The sequence below is a fragment of the Artibeus jamaicensis genome, unplaced genomic scaffold, assembly GCF_021234435.1.
Source record: "Artibeus jamaicensis isolate MK-2021 breed Jamaican fruit bat unplaced genomic scaffold, CSHL_Jam_final contig_482, whole genome shotgun sequence".
NCBI classification, from domain to species: domain Eukaryota; kingdom Metazoa; phylum Chordata; class Mammalia; order Chiroptera; family Phyllostomidae; genus Artibeus; species Artibeus jamaicensis.
This window is the reverse complement of record NW_026521857.1, coordinates 2,662,445-2,689,334: the sequence shown is the minus strand read 5'-3', so window position 1 is coordinate 2,689,334 and position 26,890 is coordinate 2,662,445. Positions and strand designations below refer to the sequence as shown.

General features: G+C 42.1%; 1 protein-coding gene across 2 annotated transcripts in view; it reads right to left on the bottom strand.

The window, feature by feature from the left end:
• LOC119051265 (phosphatase and actin regulator 1) overlaps nucleotides 1-3,100 on the bottom strand; it is a 293,468-nt gene extending 290,368 nt beyond the window's left edge. The window contains exon 1 of one of the 2 annotated variants that reach the window (XM_053668235.1): nucleotides 3,056-3,100. The gene's annotated coding sequence lies outside the window, so the exon portion shown is untranslated. Of the gene's footprint in view, nucleotides 1-2,603; nucleotides 2,716-3,055 lie in introns of those variants that run through there. The other variant, XM_053668234.1, reaches the window with a different exon arrangement.
• Nucleotides 3,101-26,890: the final 23,790 nt, after the last annotated feature.

Here is a 26,890-nt window from a genome sequence, read left to right as displayed (position 1 = left end):
GGTAAAACTGGCTTTGTTATACGTTGTTTTGCTTAAAGTCTCAGAATCTATGGATGACGTCAAGTGAGGACTTACTGTCTATGGTCGGGAGTTTGCTGTATGGGATGAATGAAGTTGTCATGTTAGGAGAAAATAAAAATGCAGTCCTTAGGGGGCCAGGCAAGGAGAGCAGACACTATGTTGTCCCAGTGGAAGCTTGGAACTGGGTGTCGTGACCACACTCACCCATCAGCATGAGCTGGCCAAGTGGGCAAACCAACACCTGCAGCTTGAGCCCAGCAGATTCAAGGCCACAACTTTTAGCAGAGCTGAAGTAGGAGAAACCAAGCGTGCGAAACCAAGACTACATCCATGGGAAGGTGTCTGAGGCTCTCGGGAGACAAGGGCTCCTCTGCTTTTGTTGGGCCAGCCCTGGTGTGGTTTCCAAGCAGGGTCAACAGGAGCAGCACAGTCCAGGGGTTAGGGGGCAGACAGTCTGCAGACACGTGTTCCCCAACCTGCTGCTACTATTACTGATGTCTTGTGGCTTCTTCTATCCAAAATATAAGGACAATGATGTCTCCTCATAAAGAATAATAGAGATGCTCATGACTTAATTTCAGAACATTTTGAAGATCACATATGTTGATCTGAATTTGCACAACTCATTCTTTACCCTCTGGTAGAGTAAAAGGAAAATAAATGACTGGTGTTTCAAGTATTTTGTGGTCACTGGGTCCCATAAATCACAATAATAATAGCAGGTACATTTATTACCCGCTAGTTATACCAGACACTGTACTATGTGCTGTTCTAATCATACAGTATTTTATTTACTTCCTATACAGTCTATAAGGTCAGGACTGTTACTATCTAATTTTATAGATAAAGAAACGCAACCTCAGAAAGATGAGAAAACTTGCCTCCAGTGTCACTCACTCATTGACCAGGTGGTAGAAATGCAAACTCAAGCCAGTTGGATACAAAAAGTTATGCTTTTAACCAAGGTATCTGTATTTCTATGAGGACTGGATTTTCACAATTTGCTTTATTTCATATCTGCTGAGCAGTTGTCCCACAAACTATTGAACTGCCCCAGGAATGGACAACTAAACAATTGCATTTTCCAAGACTGTCCCTCAGACGGAAGGTAATGCAAGAATCCTTTGTAAGATCACAAGTCCTGGTTCTTGGTGTGGACAACGTGGGCAGCATGATTTAGGAAGATCACCACATTTCAGAGAATGGGGGTACAAGGCAGTGTACTCCAAACTATTCAGAGCATCTGCTATCTCTGTGACTTAGAAGGCACTGATGGATCTTGCAGTGTATGGTGGTCATTCTTATGAATCTCAGACCTCATTGCATTACTGAAGTGTGGAAATGCAGCTTTCCGGGGGGTTTCAACAGATGGAAATCTGGATAAGAGGGATTCATTGTGCTGATATTATTTAAACAGTGCCTTATGAAGGGATTTCATGGCCTGCAAAAGGGGTTCCATAAGCTGTTCTCTAATATTATGAATATTTATAATATCATACTGAAATATTTGAAAGATACTATTTCAAATGTGTGCTTTAATTAGAAACATCATTATGCCATGCTTTGCAGCTTTGTGGTCATTGTTTAGTTTTGTTTGTTGAGCATCAGAAGAGATGAGGGTGATGAGGCCACAGCAGACTTTTCAATTTCCAAATGCGGTCCATGCTCTCAAAGACAAGAACCACTGACTCAAGATCATTTTTATTCTAATATCCAAACATCCCCTGTAGTGATAATTTTACCACTCTACAGAGTTGTTTATATTAGACATATTGAACTCATATAATTTGCTCCAAAATGGGACTGAGGCAGGGAAGGAGGAAGGGGCAGTGAACCCCTGACTGTCTCGTTCTAGGCCTATTTCTAGTATCACTATATTTTGTTTAGAGCACCTCATGTGGCCGAAAAGGAATAGCAACGAAAATAAACTCTTACAAACTAAAGCCCTGCCTATTTCTCAGGTTGTCTAGGAGTCCGTTAAAAAAAAAAGAGACCCGTTGCAGCATTTCTCACTGGAGCCCAGTGAGCTGTTAACAGCTCCCACATGGACTTTTATCTCCATGCTGAATTTTATCTTAAAACGCAACAGCCTGAGATGGAATCCCACCAAACCTACTCCTTTATTTAATACTTTCATTTTTCCAGTTATCTTTCTTTATATTTTTAATCATTAACAACTTCTCCCCATGCCCACCTCCCCCAGAATATCAATGGCTGATTTAATTTTTCCTTTCCTGCCTCTTTAAGTCAGAAAGTTCCGGAGGTCCTCAGCTACCTGCCTCAGTGGGTGTCCAGGACTCCCAGCAAGTCTCCATTGCAGTGAGATTTGCAAGTGAATCTTCCTGATCTGAAAAACATCACCATTTCCCTATCCACCTCCTCTGACTTCCGGGCATCTGCGGGGCACTAGTGAACTCAGACACATCCTAGGAACCTACCCGAGGATTGTAAAAACAAACCCGCTAATACTGGCAACCCCATAAAGGAAAAATTCCCTAGACCAAACAAAATGTAAAACCAACACAAATCCAATTAACAAACACACAAAAAGCAATAAAAGTATTTAAGTCTCAAATGCCTACCTTACCGATTTCCCAAAGCTCTTTGGCTCCCTGGCTGTTTCCTGGCTCTCCAAACACTGCTTTCTTAGACTGAGCAACAGTCTCCTCAAGTGTGGGCTCTGAAATACACATGCTACACACGCCCATACAGCCCTCGGTGCCAGGCAGCCCCTGCGCCTCCCTTCCCGCTCCAGCCAGCCTGTGCCAATTCCCCGACCGCTGCCAGCTCCTCCCCGGGATGGAGTGGGGCAGGGAAGGGGTCAACAACTCATCATGGATTGGGTGGCCACCCATCCAGGCAGGAAGGGTCCATTTGTCCCTTTCCTAACCTGGATCCCCCTTTTCAGATGTTTTTTCCAGGCTCATTCAGATCCCAGAACAAGTTGGCCGACTCCTGCTGGCCCTCCCTGCACGCACCCAGACCCCACTCCCGGGCAGCAGCCCCCAGCCTGTGAAAACGGACCCCTGCTTACCTCCACAAAACCTCAGTTCTTAAAAGCCTGGCTGGAGTCTCCAAGGAGTCATGCGTTTTACTTGACCTTGGAGGCAATCAGATTCGGAAGAAGGGAACATTTTCGAAATGAAACAGAAAGTAAGCCGATGATCCAAACCAGACCCCCGACCTGCACTTGGCCCTCTGTAGCCTCCTCTGCAAGTCCTCAGACTCTCCCGAGTCTGCCAGCCCAGCCCGCCCTCCCAGCCGCTCCAGCCTAGAGCGAAGTCAGAGGAAACTGCAGCTTGGAAGTACCTAACTCAAAGCCTGGGTTGCTTTTTCTTCCTTCCTTCCTTCCTTCCTTCCTTTCTTTTTTTCTTTTTCTTTTTGGAGTATTTGTTGAGCTTTTTAACATGCAGTTTGTCTCCTTCTGCAGGGAATTACTCAGTGAGCCCGTCACCTGACTCACAGCAGCTCCATTATATAATTCAAACTGTGCTATTTGAGTTCTGATCAGAAAGCCACACTCCCCTCCTCCCTCCCCCACCACCCTTCCCTTCCGCCCGAGTGAAGGGAGAAGCAGAAAGGGAGACACTCAAACGTAAACAAAAACAAAAGAAACACAGACAATGACAATTAACCTTTCTTGAAACTTGGTGGGGAAGAGTTGAATTTTTGTAGTGTATTTTCATTTCCCTTTGGTTTGATTCTTTTGGGGTTGAGGACCTCCTAAATATTAGTGCTGAATTAGCAGGGGTTTCTCAAGATGTAACACCTCATGATGTAACTGTAGCAGTTTCTTGATTTTCTTTTAGGGTGGCTGTCCATAGGTTAGTCAAATCACCGAATTTTCAAACAATAGTGTGCATCATTAGTTGAAAAAGCCTAAAGATAGTTGAAAAGCCTCACTTTGATTTACAAACACACATGCCAACAAAATCTAACACATAGACTATTTATTATTTTTGCCACACATCTAAGTACTGTGAAATGCCACAAGGGTAGTTTGGGCGGAGGGTTTTAGCCAACCCCTCTACTCTGACCTGGATCCCCATTAATCCTCTTCTGCCTCAGTGAAGGGAGAAGCAGAAAGGGAGACACTCAAACATAAACAAAAACAAAAGAAACACAGACAATGACAATTAACCTACCTCAACAAGCATAACACCCAACTAAAAACTGCATACCTGCTATGCAAACACCCCTTAAAGGCCAAGCCTCCAGCCTCTAATCGAAGCACACGGAAATCCCTAAGGCCAATCCATGGGGATATTTGGAAGCCACCACTGTCTTGGGTGAAGGTAATAAGAATTAAGTCTCTCCCAATTTCACTGTCTCAGCTTCTGCCATCTCTGTCCAAACGATGTATACTGAGGGGCAAGCATGTTAAAACAGCACTGACCCATGAGTGACAGGCCCTTGCAGGAACTTAGATGGCATAAATGAGCATAACATTTAAAGCATTGTGAAACATGATGATTAACATAAAAAATGCCAGCCTGTTCACTTTTCCACGTCAGAGCCAGGATGAACTGTATGCACGGGGCGGGGGGGCCTCTGAGCTCCCAGCCTCCCAGGCTCCTGGCCAGGGGAGCCCTGTGGCTGAATATGGGAAGTGTCAAAGAAGACTGCTGAAGTCTGTGGGAACCAGTGCTAATACTGATCAACCTTCTTTTCATTTTTCCCAGTCTGACCTCCTTTCTTTCTTCCCCATTCCCCACCCCCCATCCACCAATGGAGACTACCTAGCCCTTCCTGCCTGTCTCCAGCATTGTGGGTCATCTTAGGTGCCCTTACTGCATCAACCTGTGTGACATTAGATTGACACAGAGCCCCAAGAATAACTTTCAAAATACTTTGTAATTATCCACATACCCTCCTGAAGGGATGCGAGATAGTTACTGTTCTCTTCATACCGACCCAAGGCAGCCAGCGACACAGGCAGACATTCGAAGTCAGGTCTCCTGCTCTCACTGCTCTCTGCTTCGTGAAGGAAGGCCCAGATACACATGAAAAACTTATAAATGTGTGCACCTGACTGACAGACTGATGACTGTTTACATCTTTCCCTGCAGGTGTAGTAAATACAATAAGTTGTGGCAGTTGCTATGGCAACTACTTTCTTAATGAGATAAGGATAGTAGAAGACATTAGAAAACATCAGGTGTTGAGACCTTCCTCAATAATAGGAAAAAAAGCAATAATACAAAATACAACCTTGGCCTATAGAAAGTCATCAAATACTGACATTGCAAAACTTGAATTTCCTAGACCAGTAGAAATATAATGTGAGCCACACATATAATTTAAAATTTTTTGATAGTTGCATTAAAAAGAGAAAAAACACCCTGGTGAAATTAATTTTGGTAATACATTGTATTTAATCCAACCTATCCAAAATATTTCCATATGTAATCAATGCAAAAATTATTAACAACATATTTTGTATTATTTTCTTTATTTTAAACCTCTGAAACTTATACCTACATCATATCTCAATTAGGAGTAGCTACATTTCATGTGCTCAATAGCCTTATATGACTTCCACATTAAGTGGGCCGGCCCCAAACTATATTTGATCATTCTTGGTTTTAAAATTTTTTAGTATATTTGTCTATCTCTACTTGGAGGTTTTAGATAAATAAGTTGCATTCATTTGATTCTAGCCTTACTGCATAATTCAAGTGGCATTTTCTTGAATGGAGCAAGAAAATATCAAATAAGTTTAGAATTGAAATGGTATTAAGGATTCTACTCCTTTCATGCCACCAGAGAGTTGTGAAGATTCAAAATAAATCTCTGTTTGCAGCAAGTTCCTTCCATGGGCTGCCCTAGTCACCCAAGTTAGGGATCTCAGAGTCATGCTTGATTATAATTTCTACATACCCTCACTCTGCCTTCTCCTTAAAGGTCATCTACTAGACCAGGAAGTCTTCTCAAGTCTACCTGTCACCCTTTCTCAAGACCCAGGGCCTCTCCTACAACCCAGATGATCACAAGAACCCCGTCGGGTCTCCCTGACTCCGCTGTCTACCCATTCAAGTTCATTCTCTGTCCTGTCTTCGGTATGAGCGTGCATTGAAAGTTGACATTTAATCATGTAGCTTCTCAGCTTCAAGCCTCTAATAGAAACATGCTGACTTTCAAATAAGACCCTTTGCCATGATCCGGTGGGCACACTCTGGTGTGATCCACCAGGCAAACCTGAAGAGGCCTCCGGGTCACTCTCTGGCCCATCTCCTGGGTATGCATTTTTAAAAATTCACCCTGGTCTTCCTACTTTACTGTGACATGGTTTCCATGACTTTACACCTTTGTTTAAAGTCTGCTTCCTCTGCCTGGTATGTCTTTTGTTAAAATGCCTACCCTCCACCAGACAGCAAAATCCTTCCTAGCCCAAATATTTACTGTAGCTTGCAGTCAAAATTAGCAGTCCTCTCATCTGTTATCACACCGCTTTTGTAAACTGATGTGTTATAACAGTTACCATTTTCTACTATAATTATATGATATGTAGACAAGAACTTCCTCAAGAACAGGAACCTCATACCATTTACCTTTGAATTCACGTTGAGAAATAGTAGGCTGTCCAGAAACACCTAAGAAATTCCAATACCCTTTCCTTTCCATTTCTCCCTCTTCCAATCGTCTAACCACTTGGTATGTTGTTATCATCACCGACACCACCGCTGCACAGCAGCCAATGCTTCTTAGCACTACTCTGTGCCCGATACTGTGCTAAACACTTTACATACATCTCACAGAATTCCAACAACAAATCTGCAGGTTAAGGACCCTACAATATCCTCAGATTTTATTTATTTATTTATTTATTTTAATTTTTTTTTTTTTTTTTTTTTTTTTTTCTTAGAGGGAAGGAAGAGGGGGGATTACTCCTCAGATTTTAATAGCCACGGTGTCCTTGATATCATTTCATTCTTTCATTTTTAATTTAAATTTTATTTTCCACTTATAGTTTACATTCAATATCATTTTGTACAAGTTTCAGGTGTACAGCATTGTGGTTAGACAACCGTATACTTTACAAAGTCTCCTGCAATGTTTCCAGAACCATTTTCTCCTTTCAACAGGTGTTTTACAGTCACCTCTGTGATGCCGGTGATGACAAGCTGATGTGTAGTTAGTTATGCCTCCAGAGTGCAGGATGTCATACTTGTTTGTTAACTCCCATGTTAACAAACTAGCTCACATGTCTTTTGTTTTATTGTTTTAGTGACTTTGTGTCTTTAACACTTTAAATTATCAGTGGCCTGGGAAAACAGAAAACCTCACAGAATAGTATTTTGTGCAGAGCAAGAGCTTGGTGGTTTTGGGGAAGGGCAAGAGAAACCCTGCCACGTGAACGTCACAGGGCATGACACATCGTTTCCTGCTCAGTCCTTTTTGGCTCTCCAGTCTTTTCCACACAGCTCGGTTTAGTAGAACTTCAAAAAGTAGAGCGATCACCAGCACAGGCTGGCAAGGACATGGAGCCACAAGAGCTCCCATTCATTGCTGATGGGGGTGCAAGATGGTGCGGCCACTTTAGAAGACAGTTTGGTAGATAATTTCTTACAAAACTGAAACTACTTTTGACATTCAATTCTACAGTTACACTCTAGTATTTACCTGAATGGATGGAAAATGTATGTCTGCACAGACATTGGCAGATGGATAAATAAACTGTGGTACATCCATGCAATGGGATATTATTCAATGCTAAAGGAAAGGAGCTAAGAAGCAATGAAAAGACATGGGAGAAACTTAAATGTCTATTGTTAAGTGAAAGAATCTAAGTAAGTGAAAGAATCATACCGTATGATTTCAAATACATGACATTCTGTAAAAGACAAAATTACAGTGACAGTAAAAAAATCAGTGGTGCCAGGAGTTGAGGGAGAGAGGGGTGAATAAGTGGAGCACAGAGGATTTTTAGGGCAGTGAAGCTGCTCCGCATGATGCTATAATGGTGGCTACACGTCAGTACGCATTTGCCCAAACTTAAAGAGTGTGCAACATCGAGCTGGGTGGCTCAGCTGGCTGGGGCGTTGTCCCATACACTAAAAAGGGTTTGGTTCGATCTCCCTCTGGTCAGGGCACAGGCCTAGGCTGTCTGTCTGATCCCCGGTCAGGGCGCACACAGGAGGCAACTGATCGATGTTTCTTTCTCTTGCTGCCTTCTCTCTCTGAAATCAATAAACACTTCCTCATGTGAGGATTAAGAAAAAGGAGAATATACAACCTCAGGAGTGAACCTTTATCTAAACTATGGACTTGTGTGCTAATGATATCAACATAGACTCATCGGTTGTAACCAGTGTAGTGCCCTGGTGGTAGATGCCGAACGTGGCAGAGGCTGTGTGGGAAGGGCAGGGGGTGTAGAAGAAGGGAGAGGGGGTTTATAGGAACTCTTGGTACTTTCTGATCAGTTTTGCTGTGAAGCTCAATCTGCTCTAAAAATAAGTTTATTTTTATTTTGAAATTTTACTTATTCGTTTATTTATGTATTTATTTAAGTGGAGGGACTGGAGAAAAGCTTGCTCAGCGGTGCCCAGGGATTGCACTCAGTGATTCTGCTACAGTCTACAAGTTGTTTTCCCACTAGGTTGCCAGTTGCTCAAGTTTATTAATTGTCTTTTTTATTTTGTTTCCACAGCACCACTAAACCAATGGCATTGTATGTAGTAAGGGATTAACAAATATTTGTGTAAATGAAATGAAGAACCTAATGCTTCATATAACAAACATGTAATAAACATGTAATAAACGTAATAAACCCATGTAAACCCCATGATCGCCTTAGTGTCAACTGACAAACTGACACAGTTTCTGAACACTCAGAGCCTGGGACAGCGGCAGACGTGGAGGAGAGTTGTGCTAAGAGACTTGGCTCAGGACTAGAAGAATAGCTGGGTCTTGGGAAAGCTTAATTCTCTTTGACTTAATTCTGGAAGAACTCTATGCTCCTGGCGATCAGCCCTGGTAAATCCAGCAGGCTGCCCCCTGCTGGATTTACAATATATCACAGAGCAGAGCTGTCTGGGGGTCAAGGTGCTCACCGGCTGGAAGCCTCAGTTTCCTCATTTGTAAAAAGGGGAGGACAATATTGTGGGCATTACATGAGATCGTGTCTATAAAGTGCTTGGCAGAGTTATTAGCAAATGTCTGTGTCAATTAATGAAAAGTGTTTCTTCTTAATATTAAATATTATGAGATATTACATGATAATAATAAAGTGTTGGAGATGGAATTAGGAAACTCAAGCGATGCCACTGCCTGTGTCTCCCGCCACCTTCTTCCTACTCAGCTTGTGTTGGCACATACTAAGATGGTGGACTTTCTGATCTCCACAACCTTTGTATTTTCTTCCTTTCTTTGTTTCTTCTTTCCTTTGTCCACTCCTCCCTTCTTTATTTTTATTCTTCTTTCCTCCCTCTTCTCTTCTCCTCTCCCTTTCCATTTATTATTTTTAAAATGAGTTTATTTTGTCCCTTGCTATTCTTGGCTGACTAACCAAGGTTCTCTGTATCGAGATTTCTTGCCAAAGCTATATTAAGCTCACCAGGTTGCTAAACTTAAGGCCTGCAATACCCATAACAAGAAAGGGATGAGGTCAAAAGACTGTTGTTCAGAGCAAAAGGGTCTGCTTCACACAGAGCTTCTGAGAAGGAAGGCAGAGCCTGAGAGGAAAAAGATCCGAGACCTCTGGGCATAATCTATGACAGAGCAGTTCAGACCTCACCCCCTGCCAAGTCGATGCCGTGGCCAATCTCAAAGACTATTTTTCAAATTGCATTTTTGGCCGGCTCAGCATAATGTCTATGTAATAGCTTTACTTTGGGAGAACACTGGGGAAAAATAGTTTCCCAGAGAGGTAGGCAGTTGAGTTGCTTCCTTTAATACTCTCCAAAGCACCATGTGAAATTTATGTGTTGATCTGCATCTAAACAGGACTAAGGTACAAGAAAGATACAAGAGGTGAGATGAGATGCACAGCGGCCCTTATGCAGGGCCACCTGAAGGAGGTGGAGAGAAACCTGGGGTTGAATTCTAGTTCTGCCACCTTCTCATGGGAGGTAGATTGTTTTCCCTCTGTTTCTTTCTCTGGAAATGCTGATAACAATAAAGTGGAGATGGGAAAGGAGAGTCTGAAGTGACATTTGTAAATCTTTCAGGGGGCCTGGCGTAGAGCAGGTGTGGAATGACCTTGTCCAGGTAGGTATTTTCATGTATGGATGGAAAGAAAGTTCTTTGGAGGAAGTTAAATGAGACCTTCAGCAAATGGTAAGTGTCACAGGTGGCTGTCTTCCCTCCCACCTCCTCTTGTCTCCAAAGCTCCATGGTGCAGATTATATTTTCCAAAGATGGACACAACTGTATCTCCCATCCCACCAGCCCTTCTAGAACTTTGCCATTCCCATATTAAGTTTTGGCATCTAATTTTTCTCCCACTGAACCTGGGTGGCCTTGGAACATGCTTGCTGTAATTCTGTGGGACTACAGAGGCCAAGTGATAAATAACAATATCACCTGATGCCTTATTACTTGGCATACTTGCTCTTGAAGCATTCAGTTGACAGGCAAGCAACTGACAACATTGAGGCTGCCATGCCATGAGGAAGCCCAACCTAGCCCATGCGGAAAGACCAGAGAGAGAGTTCTCAGATTCTCCAGCCCTACTGCCTCCCACAGTCAGGGGGACTGACTGCAGTCTCGTGAGAGAAAACTAAAACCAGAATTTCCCAGCTGAGCCCTTCCCAAACTTGTGAATGATGTTAATAAAATGTAGGTAATGAACACACAACAAAAGCTAATTGGCAGAGAAATATGGCCTCCATCGCACTCCATAGAGCAAAATAACATAGGGTTCAAAGCATCGGCTCCAATATCAGGGAGAACCAGGGTTTAAACTGACCCTATTAGATACTTTAGCTGCGTGACCTTTAAGAAGTCCACATGTCTTAAAGCTGATAAAAATAATGCTGAGGTCATGGAATTATGTCAGGATAGATGATGTAGTTCAGGTTGAGAACTTAGCATCAAAATTCATAGAGTAGACACATGTTTTAAACATTGTTTGCCATCATCCTCATCACCACCGATGCCGACACCAGCACCACCGCCAACAACAACCCTATTCTATAATCAGTATGACGGGCTTTGCTCCTAAGGATTTAGGGCTCGTTGGAATACACCCATTTCTTTCATTAATCACACTTTCTTCCTTATAGACACTTTTCCCTTCAACTGTCGTCTGTCTATAGAACTGCATTTCTCAGGCTTTATGCTAATGTCACAATAATGAGGAACTGTTTCAAACAGTCAATCAATCTTACCTGCTTTGTACAGCTCACCTATAATCAGCTATCACTTTACCCCTCAATATTCTCAACTGCTTCACTTATCATTACCTGTTAATGGCCAAATACTCTGGAACAGAAAATTTGTTTTAACTAAATATTCCTAGGTCTGTTGGGCTATTCAGCTCAGCCTTTGAATACTTACATTAAGCCAATGGAAGAGAAAATTAAGGTTCAAAACAGGTAAAATTAGGAACTTCCAGCTAAGATGGAGGCATAGGTAGACACACTGTGCCTCCTCACACAGCCAAAATTAAGGACAACAAAAATTTAGAAACAAGAAAGCACCCAGAACTGACAGAAAATTGAACTGTACGGAAGTCTGACAACCATTCATCCAGACCAGTAAGAGGGGTGGAGTCAGTGGCCTGCAGAGAGATGTTGAGGCAGGAAAAAGTGGTGGCTGCCAGACCCTGGGCACAGGGTGGCAATGAGCAGACCCACTGAAGTGCACAAGGCTGACTGCGGTCACACATTTGCATGCAGATAAACCAGGCGAAAACGGTCAGTGAGACAGACCTTGCAAACCAGGGCCCAAGCACTGGGAAATAAAGACTAAAAGCACTGATTGAAAACACTTGTGGGAGTCGAGGTGCTGGGAGTGACTACCAGCCTCACAGGAGAGTTTGTTGGAAAGACCCACAGGGTCCTAGATCATACACAAGCCCACCCACCCGGGAACCAGCACCAGAAGGGCCAAATTTGCTTATAGGAAGTGGCAGAAGAGACTAAAATCCAAGAGAGAGCCGAGCAAGTACCATTGTTCCCTCTCTGATCTCACTTCCACATACAGCGACAAGACCCTGGCACTGGGTTGCCCCACACTGGTGAACACCTAAGGCTCTGCCCCTCAGTATGTAAGAGGCACAACCAGACCCCACCCCAAAAATGGCTCAAATGGAAGAACAAATCAAAGCCCCAGAGCCAATACATCTAAGCAACCAAGAGATAGTCAGCCTATCAGATGCACAGTTCAAAAACACTGGTGATCAGGATGCTCACAGAAATGGTTGATTTTAGTGACAAATTAGATGAAAAAATGAAGGCTACACTAAGTGAAATGAAGCAAAATGCACAGGGAATTAATAGTGATGGAAACAAAACCGGGACTAAAATCAGTGAAGTGGACCAGAAGGAAGGAAGAAACAATCAAACAGAAAATAATGAAGACGCAAGAATTCAAAAAAATGAGGAGAGTCTTAGGAACCTCCAGGACATCTTTAAACGTTCCAACATTCGAATTATAGGGGTACCAGAAGGGGAAGAGGAACAATGACAAGTGGAAAACTTATTTGAACAAATAATAAAGGAGAACTTCCCCAATCTGGCAAAGGAAATAGACTTCCAGAAAGTCCAGGAAGCTCAGAGAGTCCCAAAGAAGTTGGGCCCAAGAAGGAACACACTAAGGCACATCATCATTACATTAGCCAAGATTAAAATGAAGGAGAGAATTATAGAAGCAGCAAGAGATAAGGGGACAGTTACCTACAAAGGAGTTACCATCATACTGTCAGCTGATTTCTCAAAAGAGACCTTACAGGCAAGAAGGGGCTGGAAAGAAGGATTCCAAGTCATGAAATCCAAAGACCTACAACCAAGATTGCTCTATCCAGCAAAGCTTTCATTTAGAATGGAAGGACAGATAAAGTGCTTCTCAGATAAGGTCAAGTTCAAGGAGTTCATCATCATCAAGCCCTTATTATATGAAATGTTAAAGGGACTTATCTAAGAAAAAGAAGATAAGAAAGATGAACAGTGAAAGGACAGCAAACTCACAGATATTAACAACCACACCTAAAACAACAGCAAAGTAAGTGGACAGTTAGATCAGGAGCAGAATCATAGAAATGGAGATCATAAGGAAGGTTAGCAACAGGGGAGTGGGAGGAGGAGAAATGGGGAGAAGGTACAGAGAATAAGTAGCATAGATGGTAGGTAGAAAATAGATGGGGAGGGCAAGAATAGTATGGGAAATGTAGAATCTAAAGAGTTTGTGACACATGGACATGAACTAAAGGAGGGGAATGTGGGTGGGAGGGTGTATACAGGATGTAGGGGAATGAAGGAGGGAAAATGGGACAACTGCAATAGCATAATCAATAAAATATATTTTTTAAAGGTAAAATTATATTGTAGTTTAATTGTTTATTCACTTACTTATTCATATATTTATTTAGTTGTTCAACAAATAGTTATTAACAGCTTCCTATGTGCCCGGCTCTGGACATACAAATGTGAGCAAAGCTGATGTGATTTCTGTCCTCATGAATTTTCAGACTGGTGAATGGTTTTGTCATCATCAAATAACCCTGAGTTTGAATCTGACTCCATCACTTACTACATATTTGAATGGCTTAAACTTTTTTTGATCCTCATTCTTTCCTTAGGGTTGCTGTTGGGATGAGATGAATTGACATAAGGAGGGTGCTCACCACAGCATCTGGCCATGTGTACGTTTCTTTCCCCAATTGTCATATAACGTGTAACCACTAGACCCAGAAGTATCAGGCGCCCATGTTTGTGCTATTAAAGGATTTTGCTATTTATTCTAATTATATTCAGTCTCACTACTTTTGTTTTTCCCCCAACTCATTTTTCATCACTGCTTCAAAAATTGTAAAAACTGCTTTTCCATGTCTTTTTTACCTCTCTCCTACAGAAACCAATGCTGTAAGAATTAACTGATAAGAAAATCACAAGGCAACTAGTGTCATCACAAAATTAAAAAAAAAAACCAAGAATAGTTATCTTTCTTCAGGTGATACTTGGGAAGCCACAGCTAAGTATTGGGTGATGCAAAATGTCTTATCTAAATAGAATAGCAAAAAGAGCCATAATTGGCACCCAGTCCAAAAGAATTTACCTCGCTATTTGATAACTTACAGAAAATTTTTATTCATTTAAAAGTTGCAATTATTATAACATTGCATTAGTGATCTAGGGGACTGACATCAAAAGTCCACCAGCCTTACCGCACTGTATGTGAAGCCTTTCCAGACCCCTGAGCCCTCTGTGCTGTCGGACACCCCATTGTAATTCTTCTCTTGCCTTCCACAACACTGCTTACTCTAAGCTACTTTTAACCCAACCAACCAACAAACAATTGTACTTGTCTCTTTTTCTTTTCCCCATTTATCTGATTCTTAAATCAGGAGCCCTTACTTTTATATCAATTGCAGTTTATCTAATTCACATCTTTATCCTCTCTCACTAGAACTATCACAGTAACCAACTGATCTCCCTTTGCAAACCGATTGTCTCTCTGAGCTTTGGTTTCCACACTGCCAACAGAATTTTTTCCTAACACCATAATGACACTCATCAAAGATTGGCATTACTGTCCTACAGCATAAAGTTCAAGGTGTGCACAGGATTTGAAGTTCTTCCTGGCGTTGTGCTGTATCCCTGTCTTCTCTCTCACTGCATCCTTCCCTGATGCCTAGGTTTCTGCTATAACATATCTCTTTGGTATTCCATACAGTTTTCATTTTTCCCTACCTATCTTCTCATCAGACAATGCACTTCCCTTATTTTCTATCTTTTGCTGCATTTCCTATTATATGGTCCTCAGAATACTGAGTTTAGGGAATGCTCTACTGAAGAAAAGGAGCTCTGGCCAAGAGTTCTGGGTGCTACTGTATAACAGATTCCTCTCTCCCCATGAAGGTTACATGCACGTTAGAATTTCAAGTGCTCTGAGAAGTCCTTAACTAACACATAAACCTGCTTAGCTTTGTTTAATCTAATATTTTCTTAACACTGGATTTTTTTCTGGAAACTATAGACTCTGTAGTTTATTAACTGTATTTTGGGAAACACTGAACTATTCAAATCCTCTTCATTAACTTTTTCTTTATATGTCCATTATGCGTTTAACTGCAAATACTTATTTAACACCATGCTGGGCATTGGAGAATGTACTGAGGAAAAACTAGAAGGCAAGATGGACATAGAACCAGCTGTTGTGAAGCTTATAGTTTTGCCTGAAGGGCACGTAAATAAACATGTGACAACCACAAAGTGTGGTAGGAGCTATCATTAGGGGAAGTCAGTGCATTGTAATGAGACTTAGTTTGGGGGAATGATTAGGGAGGTCTTCCTAGAGGAGTTGGCTTTATATGAGGACCTGAAAAAGAAGTGGGAGTTAGCCAGAGGGAAGTTAGGGGAGGAAAGGAAAAAAGTGATATAGGCAGGGCCACCTGCTTGTGTGAAGGCTCTGAAATGAGAAAGAGCACAGGATAGCTGAGCAGCCCTCCCACCTCCCCTCCAGCATCTTCCTCTGTCATCCTACCTTATCTGATTGTTAAAAAATGTTTGTTGAATTGCTTTTTCCCCTATATTAATTTGATCACACTATTATTCTAGAAGGAAAGTATGATATGTTGAAGCACAGAGAACTACACACCCACCAACATGAACACACCATCCCCAGCACTCACAGTCCAAACAAGGGAGTTGTTCTTGAAAAAAATGTTTATTGTTATAAATGTATACGAATGTTACTAATTGTATTTCTAATTTATTTTTAATTAAAAAATTAAATATAGATATGTAATTGCAAATGGTTAGATGATTTTCTTAATTAACTCCATTTTTGTCTAATCCTCTTTAACATGTTTTTCATTCTTAGGTGACTTGCTTTTCTCATCTAGCAAACAGAGCAGCAAAACTGTAATTGGGCAGGTGGAACTAGACAGAACTGAGTGTACCTATGTGCCTAGAAGTTGGAATCAACATCTTTCCCTTTAGCCACCATACTGAGATTCCTCTGTTGTAGCCCTAATTCTCAATATACTTTAAATCCTGCTTTTTCCCTCCCATGGTTGCCTCCCTCTGGTAATGAAAGAAGAACCATCCTTTGTCACCTGTAGAAACAGGGTAATGTATCTTAATTAACAGAAGGAAGTAGTGCAATGTAGTGAGAACATTGCAATTGTCTCCAATTAATCCCACATGAAGTTTGGCAAAGTTAATAATCCATAAAATAACCTAGGATCTAAATATGGAGAAAAATAATCTTTTATCAGATTTTTTTGTTGTTACAACAAAAGCAAAATAATTTAAAGGCTAGATGTATACAAGATATGAAGATTTACAGTATCATAAATTCAATCCTAAATATAATCTCAAATAGAAAAAGACCGGGTATATACCATTCAGATTTTATGAACTCTTAAATGTTTAATCTCTTTAAATTATCACAAATTGATAGGTATCAATTAAAGCACCAGCAATTAAACATTATTTGATTGAATCCACCTTTTGTCATGAAAACAAAGACACCTTCCTGGGCATGAAAAAGCAAGAAAGGCATGTACCTTTAAATTCTATCAGTCACTGCATTTCTAAATTCTTTGAAGATGTAGAATGTGTCTTGCACATCTATGAACCCCGAAAAATGCCTCATAGAACACCTTACCACAGATCTATAATGGTTTTTAAAAATTGGGGTAAAATCGACCACAAAAAATTTACCACTTCTGCCGTTCCTTCTTCCTGTATTTTGTTGTAGCTTACGTGTTAGAGTATCTCATCTCCTGAGGGGGACCAGGAGATGGGATGTGGATTGGAGCCCATGTCCATGCAACACAGGCAGCAATTCATTCATGGGTGCTTTTCACTGAATCAATCCTGCAGGTGAGGTCAGCAATGGGCAGTCTGGGTGAATTTATGAATCTGGTGTTTCCTATCCATAGCTGTACACACCTCGGGGAGGAGCTTCTCCAAAAGGGAATATCTCAGAACCCTCTGACTGTATGAGAAGATTTATTTTTCTTAATTCAGATTCACCTGTGGTATTTTGATTGCAACTTTATATGCTAACATTTCAGTCTACTTTGCATAATTTTCTGTGTTAGTGCATGTCTTCAGCTTTATAAACATCAGATTGTATATGCATTTGCTTGTATACTTGTTCTTGGCTTCTACTCTGCCCTGGCTTCTCATAATGCTGTATCCCTGATTCATACCTGCTGGTGACTCACCTGTCCCAACATAACAACTCTGCAACTTCCCAGAATCCTAGTGTTATGCTTAAAGGATTTTTAGCCCCCACCCGTTTTAGGTAAGAGTCGGATTCAAGTGCAGAGACAGGAAGTGGTGTGAGAAGGAGCAGTCAACTATGTTATGCCTTGGCTTTCTACTTGCTTCTGTTCACAGTTCTAATTTGCAAGGGGGACCTTTGACCTAGTTTACAGGAGTGATTTATGCCATAAAAAATAGCCATTAAGAGTGCCACATGCAGTGGGCCAAGCCATAGACATCACATAGGAGGCAAGGTAAGTATCACATACTTGTCATTAATTTGATGCTACTCTAGGGATACTTCTTAAAGGGTCATTTACCCTGGTCTATTTAAGCCATTTGTCAGCTGAAGGTTTATTGAAATGTGCTGGGACCCAAGGATATTCTGTAGGTGAATTGGCTTGCATGAGAGGCCTTGGCTGTGAACTTGGCCCTTGGCAAATAATTTCTCACATAGAGCTGCTGCCATAGGGAGCCCAATAAGCATAACATCAAACTATACTCTCGCTATGCAAACACCTCTTAGAATCCTATTGAAATTCCTAAGGCTACCCTATATAGACATTTTAAAGCCACCACCGTCTTCAGTGAAGGAGTAACAACCGTTTCAGTGCGTCCCAATTTTCTGTCTTTGCATTTGCAATGAAAAGACAGCAAATGCCTATGTCCAACTGATACATATTGAGGCAAGCCTGTTAAAACACTGGAATTGATCTATTCATGAAAGGCTGAGAAATGTAGATGGCATAAATCAGTGTAACACTTAGAGCTTCATTAAACACGTCAGTGAGCACAAAAAACCCCAACCTGTTTGCTTTTTATGTGGCAGAGCCAGGATAGGCTGTAGGAAGGGCATGGCCCAGGGAGGCTGCAAACGTGCGTTACAGTCCATTCCTGGCAACACAGAGCTGTCAGCCAACAAAGCTCTGCGAGCTCTCACGCCCCCTCCACTCAGGTTTTCATGAGCATTATGAATTCTAAACTGAGCTCTTGTCAGCCATCTAGAAAGTGATTTTACATTTACTGAACATTTCACCCTTCTAAACAGAAACTCCTCCAGCTTATTACACTGTTATTTAAGTTATTCTGCAGAAGAGTCAATATATTGAGGCTCCCGGTTAACACACAAAACTCTTACAACTGTGTTTACACATAAGAAATTCATCTTTTAATACCAAAAGGTGCTTTAAGGAGACTTAACAATTCCATCCTACACCATGAGGTATTTAGCTGCAGTAGGAATTCATGTACTGAGTACCGAGAATTGCTCCTTAATTAGTTGAACCCCAATATCAGTTGTTGAGTGTGTGATGTGAGCTGGTGCTGATACAGGGTGCAGCGAGGGGGGTCCCCAAAAAACAGATTTGGAATGGTGTCCAGAATTCAAAGTGTTTAGGAATATTGGAGAGACATATAAGATGTCCTCACTGCCCCCCCCCCAGGGGGAAGGGATGAATGGAGCCAGGCCATTGAGAGCTGTTTTGCATAGCAACAGTTTTGCAGCTAACCTCTGGAGGAATGGTTATTTAACATATCTATAACCTTTAACTGGTTTCATAGATATGTTAAATAGCTGTGGCCAAGTTTGGGGCCTGAGGAAGAAGGGAGTAGCAGGGACTCAAGATGGGAACTAGGGGCTGCACTCCTGAAGGAGAAGGTAGTGGATGGGGACTCAGGAGAATGTAACTAAGGTCTGCTCTCCTGAGTGAGAAGGGCTTGGACTCAGAATGTAACTGGGGGCTGCTCTCCGGAGTGAGAGCGCCTAGGTGAGAGCTTGGAAAAGACTGGCTCCGAGACAGAATGGAGATCCCTGCAGCCAGGTGAAGAAGAAAGCCACATGCTTTTGGTGGAGTGCGGACTCCTGCAGCTTTGGTAGAAGAGGCCCACGCGGCTTTGGGGTGCCCCCTTTGGCCGCGGGGCCTGAAAAGCAAGAGAGACTTTGACTGGAACTGGGTACAAAGGACTCTTGCCAGTGGACCATGAGAGGGTACCACAGTATTTTGGATTAACTTGAGATCCTGCACAGTGACACAGCTGACGGTGCCAGCGGCCTGCAACACAGACGTGTGCTCTTTTCCTGATTTACGGTACCCGGAGTTGGGACAGTGAGAGAAGGGAGCGCTGTGTGGGTGTAGGTGTATACCCTAAAGGACTTTGATATTTTAGTGGTGGCATTAGGACTGAATAGCATTAAATAAACATTTTGTTTCCTTTTCACAAATCTCTGGCATTAAGAGATGTCTTTCCAATTGGCGGCGGACAGAAGGGCCCAGTAGATATCAGTATTTTGTTTTTGGCAGGGGCCCCTGTTGTATAGCAGTTTTGGGCATCCCTAGGTGGGCCAAATATTGTATTGCCCCTCCCTCGGACCACCTCTTCTTCGGTAACAGTGCAACGGGGTGCACCGTTGCTGTCATGCGGGGAAGACAGCGATGCTGTTCAGATTTTATTTTTGAAGTTTGGGTAATTATGACTTAAACTAACAGCAGGGTGGAAGGAATCATTTGTTTGTCTCTCTTACTACAGCTTCTCTCCCTGCAGAACTTTTCTTTCTTGCAGCATTTATCTAGCTAGTGAGGTGTTACTCTGTGTCCTGAGGACTTCAGCATCAGCGATTTGATCACAAATCATATAGTAAACATTTTGGGACAAGTGATTGTGGAAAGAACGCACTCATTTAATTCCATACATTGTCTTGATGTAAAACTTGAACGATCAACAAACAGCAGTTTGGCATAGGAGAAAAAGTTCGGGCCCAGACAGCAGAAAACCTGGAGTTGAGTTCCCTTCTGCCAGGAACTAGCTGGGGTACCCGGGCCACCCCCTGGCTTCATAGACCTGGGTTTTCTAAATGCTTTCTTAGGTTGCATGCAGCTCTGAGATGCTAGGATCCTGGTGACTGGAGGGGGTGGCAATAAAGAGGAGCAGAGTGGCACAAGTATACAACATACTTGGCTAATCTACTGCTTTCCTCCAATGAGTACAGCCTATGAATCAGCCTGAGTACTGGCTGTGATTGAGACTGGTGAGAAAAGAGTTCTGGAGAGGACAAGTGATCACACACTGTTAGTAAGTGCAGGAGGAAGAGTACACACCAGGGATTCTCATGCTGGGTCATCTAAGGCAACATCTCTTAGATTACACAAAAAATAAGACATCTGAACTAAAGGCTTTATGGTTCTCATTTCCAATGGTGACTCATTATCCTTGGATCAGGGAGCAATCATAGCTTTTGGAATCCAGTATCTTGGTTCTAGTTCAGAGTGATTTTGTCCCAAAATGCAGCTTCTATTGTAAATATACATATACATATACATGAGAAGCAATATTATATAACAATTAAGAGCATGAGACTAATACATAGATTTGTACAGGAATGTTCATGGCAGCTTAATTTGTAATAGCCCCAGTGCCCACTGACTGGTGAGTAGACAAACTGGTGCATCCACACCACGGAGCACTGTTAAAATGAGAGAGGATGGACTGTCGATACCTGCAACATTGTAGGTGGATCTGAGAACACACTGAGTGAGAGAAGCCAAACAAAAAAAAGTGTTCATACTGTATGAGTCCATTTATATGAAGTTGTACAAAATGCAAGGTAGTTAATAGTGGCAGGAGGCAGGGCAGTGGTTGTGTGAAGATGAGGGAGATTCGGACAGCACGGGGAAATTTGGGGAGCATGGCACAGTTCATTAACTTGATTATAGTGATGGTTTCGTGACTGTATATGTATGTTACATGTTTTCAAATTTTATACTTTATTTATTATTTTTAAAATATTTTATTTATTCATTTTTAGGGAGAGGAGAAGGGAAGGAGAAAGAGAGAGATAAATATCAATGGGTGGTTGTCTCTTCCGCAGCCTCTACTGGGGACCTGGCCTGCACCCCAGGCGTGTGCCCGGACTGGGAATCAAACTGGTGATCCTTTGCTTCGCAGGCCCAAACTCAGTCCACTGAGCTATACCAGACAGGGCTCAAATTGTACATTTTATATGCAATTTATTGTATATCAATTATACTTCAATACAGCTGTTCTAAAAATGAAAACAACTCTGTGGTCCCTGGGTGACTGGGACGGGTGTCCCAGCACTGCCACTGGCTCCCAGGTGCAGGACGGTAAAGCCTCTGGTGGAGGAGGCAGGGGGTGGTTTAGAGGAAACTTCAAGCCCTTCTCCACCTCCAGGACTGGGAGTGCTATGGACTGCCCTCCTCCCCACCACTGTGAGGTGGGTATGCAGCAAGGAGGAGATTTCTGGAAGTTGGATTCATCCCTTCAGCTGCTCCTGGCATCTTTGTGTATATTTAAATGACACATTTTTAACTTAAGGGGAGACAGAGGTAGTTGGAATTAATCATCATTCTGCAAACAAAGAGTCTTTTCCACTCGGGAAGTGAATAAAAACACCCTTCTTCCCCTCCCCGTTTGCCCCACCCAAAAAACAATGCAGGAGGCCTGCAATTGAAACCTAGCCTCACTATCTACTAGCTGTGTGAACTTTGGTGTGTTATTAACCTCATGGAAGAAGGAAAGTGATGATAATTTTTACCTTACAAATTTGCCATGTAGATTAAATGACTTCATGCTTGCAAGGTGCTTAATAAGAACTAGCTGTTATTATTTTCCTAGAACCACTGAGAAAGGATTCTGTTTTATCTTTTGCATCTCATTCCCATAAGATATGAGTTCATTAGTGTATTTAAGGACTAGTAAAGCGAGGTACATTAATGCAGCTTCTCAAATCTCTGCTCAGCACCCTGCCTGGGAGCTGCTTTCCGGCCGCACTCTGAAAGAGAACCCCTACCCCGGTCACTCTTCGGATCATTTCCCAGGTTTACTTCCTTTCCTAACAGTTATCACAATCTGACTTCTATATTATAGTGCACATCACCTTGTTTACTTGCTTACTCTGTCTTCTTCCACTGGAGCATAAGTTCCCTGAGACCAGGGACTCTGGTTCACTATTATGAAAGTCACTGAATAAATGCATTGAATATGTGAATAACTGTGTTATCTCCAAGAACCGTCCCTGGTGCTGGTGGCAGTATGGGGGTAGCATGCAGTGCTGTCTCTGTCATTGCTGGTCACCGCTAGTCACACGTGGAAGTTCATGGTTCCTTCTGATTCTGTGCAGCTCAGCCAACACACAGAGGTGGCCGGGTAGAAAGAAGAGCTGAAATTAGTGAAATCAGTAAAGTCCCAATCCTTTTTCATTCATGATTCCACAGAATTAAGAGATTGGATAGGCTAAATAAGTGTTTGAAACAATAAGATGAGGGCTTGAGACTATTGCTAAAATGATGAAGAATAGAAAACTTACAGTTTAGAATATTGTGAACATGATGGCTTTGATGTGATTTATCTTTAGGCTGTTTCTTTTATAGTCAACAAGAAGAGAACTTGGACAAACATTGAGACCAAGGTGCAAAATCACCCAGCCCTCCACCGTCCCTTCAAAGTGCAGCCAATTTATTCTGGTTTAGGTAACTCAGATCTGCCCAGACAGTCTTTTTTTCTTTTTAATTTTATAAATATAAAACAGAAATCTAAACCTCAGAGGATTTTTCTTGACTAGCTTCCATGTTCCTGTCTTGTCCTCCTGCTGCCATATATCCTGTGGATGTTATTTCTTCAAGTGTGTAGCTTCAGGAGAGATGTGACGGGCACAGATGCCAGTTCAGTGTGATGTCTTCTTTGAAGCTGTATCCAGACAATGCTCTATGAAATATGTGCAAGACCCACCATTGTACTGCAATCAATCCTCATGTGAGCACTTGAATTTGATATCTGTGTGTAAACAGAACACTGAATTTTTCTTTCTGAACTTCTCCTTAGGAATCTGCAGATAATGCTCTATTAAGTAAGTAGCCCAATTTCAGTGCATACAAAAGACTTCCTGAGTTAGCATTTGTCATCATCTGTGTTTTAATTATCTCATTTGATCTCTTTATTGTTGCAATTACATTCTAATTTTATGTGCAGACACTGGGTGCCTTGGGCTAAATTAATCTGTTAATACTACAATTATTATTATACCATATAAATATAAGTGGATAGGTGGCTTGAGTAGCTCCAGATCCATTACTTTAATTTTGAATAAGGAGAGACTGGCTGTGGAAAGTTCTTTCAGACTATTTTGAAGTAAAAAGATGAGGTTCTTCCTAAAGTCCTGAAGGCACATGAGGGGTTTGGCTGGGTTGCTTTGTTGGTGACTTTGTCAACGTGCTTTTGTTGCTACAAATGTTCATAGCTTTTCAAGGGGCAAGAAGACTGACTGCCTATCTTATTTCCTGTGATGCTCAATCTGAAGTCATCAGGCACTGCTGCCTGATCAAAAGCTCCCAGTGAATAGGGAGGTTAAGCAAGCTGTGAGGACATTAGGAATGATCTCTTTTCAGGCAAAATGAGCAAATATATCTCATGGTCATGGGGTGAGCGTCCAGCTTAGCGCACAGGCCAAACAGGTTTTTTCAGGAGCTTATTTCATGTCGCACAAAGCACACAGGCTGGCAGCCACCATGAGCACTGGCCAAACACCAAATAGAGCTTGTCCCTAGGGCTTTGTGGTCATACAGAAACCAAATGAGGAAGCCAGGGTCCTAAGTTCTGTTTCAGTCCCAGGAAAGGTACCCATGGTCCCCTATCAAACCATCCCCAAACCCAAACACACACAGTTGCACGCACACAGAGTTACCCACATCTACACATTCATGCATATGGCACGCATGCCATAAATAATAAATTAATAGCTGAGATGTTCCCTTTCCTTTGTCTGAACATCTGTATTGTAACATCACTATTTATATCACACTTCAGGTTCTTATTTATTCTCTAAAGCATGGGTGTATTTTGTTCATACATTGGATTGTAGCCATTGGAAACATAATGTTGAGCTTTTGCCAGACAAGGTGCACATTCCTGGGTCTTTGTGCTTTTGTGACTCTATTTGTGGGAAAATCTGCTTTGCAATTTTTGCCCTTATTTAATTGAAGGCTCTGATGCTGACATGACCACTTTCATTTCATTCATCCCTTCACACATTCACCCACCAACCCAGCCTTTAATTATGTACTCCTTGTTTACAATATGCATAACATTATGGTATGTGCTTACTTAGACTCCACTTTCAGTATGCTCCTACATTTATTTTGGGTCCCTGGACATTTATAGTAGCTTGCCATGATAGAGACCAATAACACCCTCTTTTTAGGAAGAGGCCCTCCCCTGAGTTTAAATAAACATATATGGCCATTGTTCTCAAAATCCACCAACATTCCACGCAGCTGGATTTGACCAGGGGACTAAAGTCAGGCCAAAAGGAGATGAGCCAAAGTCATATATGTGGCTTCTAGGTCATCTTCTTTAAAGAAAAAGGTGCTTCCCAAACCTTCTTTCTCCCCTTCCCACCCTCTGAGAAGCGACCACTCTTTTCTAGGCTGTCGTTAGAGAAAAACACCCTTCTACCTTGTTTGAGCCACTGTCTTCTGGGGTTTCTTTGTCACAACAGTGTAGCCTTCACTTGAATTAATACAATTGCCTACATGATAGTCCTTTTCATCACCTTTCTCAACTCAAAACACAGCTGAAACTTTTATGGTTAAGGTACTGGTGCAGCTGGCCTTGAACTGACATATGTTTCCACCCTTTCCAATCAGTTAGAGTCCCAGCTCTCATTCCGGTGCCTTTCTTTGCAGTTACTCACCACATATGGTCCTCATCTAGGGGACAAGTAAATACTGAAGGAAAGCATTGTCTGGCTGGCAACGCTGATCTACACATGCTGTTACAAGAACACAGACAAAGATAATGGTTACCAAATAGTAGAGTAGTTGTTTGAGGACTGATTGTCAGCTTTCTGGCATTTCTCTTTTTGTGTAGTCCCCAAAGAGAGTCCCCAGAAATCTCTGTTCAAGGGGAGCATTAGGAGGTTTAACCAACAGATTAGAAAGTCTTATATTTACAGTATTTAGGGATAAAATCTTTTCTTTAAAAAAGCAGTGTAAAACATGAAAAGGAGACGATAGTTATGCTGCTTACTCAAAAGACGTTATTTGCATCAACATCTTAAAACAATGATTACTCAGCCAAGAAGAACCACAGACACCTACAGAAAATTGAAAGGATTACATCTGACAAGCTAGAATGAAGGAGCGATCTCAGTTGAGGCTGATGACTTAAAAGTCACTCAAGAATATCATCTAAGGATCCAGGTCTTTTTATTTTCCACACTAAGATAACACAGTGAAGAAGCTGTAGGCTTTGGCTGTGAATTAATTGTCCTCAGAAAAGGTGAGCTTGGCAACCGTTTATGTGGTGTAACTGAGGAACAATGAGTCATCTGTTTGTCAAATATTTCTGTCTAGAGTCTGAGAGTCACTTTGTTGCCTCCACTTCCTTGAATTAGGCCACTGTCCTCCAAGCTCTCCCAATAAAAGGCCAATGCATCGTTTGCAGACAACATTTTGGAGTCCCTACATCTTGTGTCTGGGAAATTTTATCACAATCACTGCCAATAAATCCACACTGAGTGTCCATAATGAATATTTTGAAGGACTCAGGTATCTGGGGTTAGGTGCCCTAAAGCAGAGCCCAGGTGCAGAGTCAGGTACACGAGACTTGCTAGGTGAATGCTCTCAGGAGGAAAAGAGTGAGCAGGGGTAAGTGAGGGCAGGGCAGGGGCTGAAGCCAGGATGTGATCTCAGCTGAATTCTAGCTCCAGCCTGACTCCACTGGACCTTCTGAAGCATGAATTGCCCCACAGAATGGATACCACCTTTAGACAAAGGGGCCAGCCTTTTGTACTTCTGTGCCAGTCATGCATTCACTGGCTGCCAGTTGTCCTGGGTGGGGGATGAGTGGGGTGAATGGGCAGGGGCATAACCTCCCACAGGGGCAGTTTACGTTTTCATGGGGCTGAGCTCCACAGCAGAGCTTGTTGCATTCTGCCACACACTGGAATTTCCTGGAGATCTTTAAAAAATGCCACTATGTTGCTTCCAGTCAGATATTGTGACTTAAGGGGGTTTGGCCTGAAACTTTCTGACATCCCTCCTTTCTCCTTCATGACTCCCTTCGCTTGGGCAGCCCTTCTTTAGTCTCGCCTTGCCACGGTGAACACATCCACTCTGTTGTTCTCTTTGGCACCTTTGCCTCCTTTTGTTATATAATCCATTACTCTCTATGGAAGTTGTCTTTCTATCCATCTGTTTGTCTGTCCATTGGCCTGGACTCTACCTTGAGAATACAGACAGAGCTTTAATTCATCTAGTATGACCCCCACCACAGTACCCAGCACAAAGGATAATGTCCGGGTTTGTTATACAAATGTGAGTGGATAGAACTGTGATATTTTGATTGAATGGTACAGACACAGATGCTCCAGGAGCTCTGAACAGGAAGCACCCCCTCAAGGCCAAAGCAAGCTTTGAGGAAAAGGTGGATATTAAACCATATTCTGAAGGAAAAAGAGAAAAACAAATTCCTGTAAT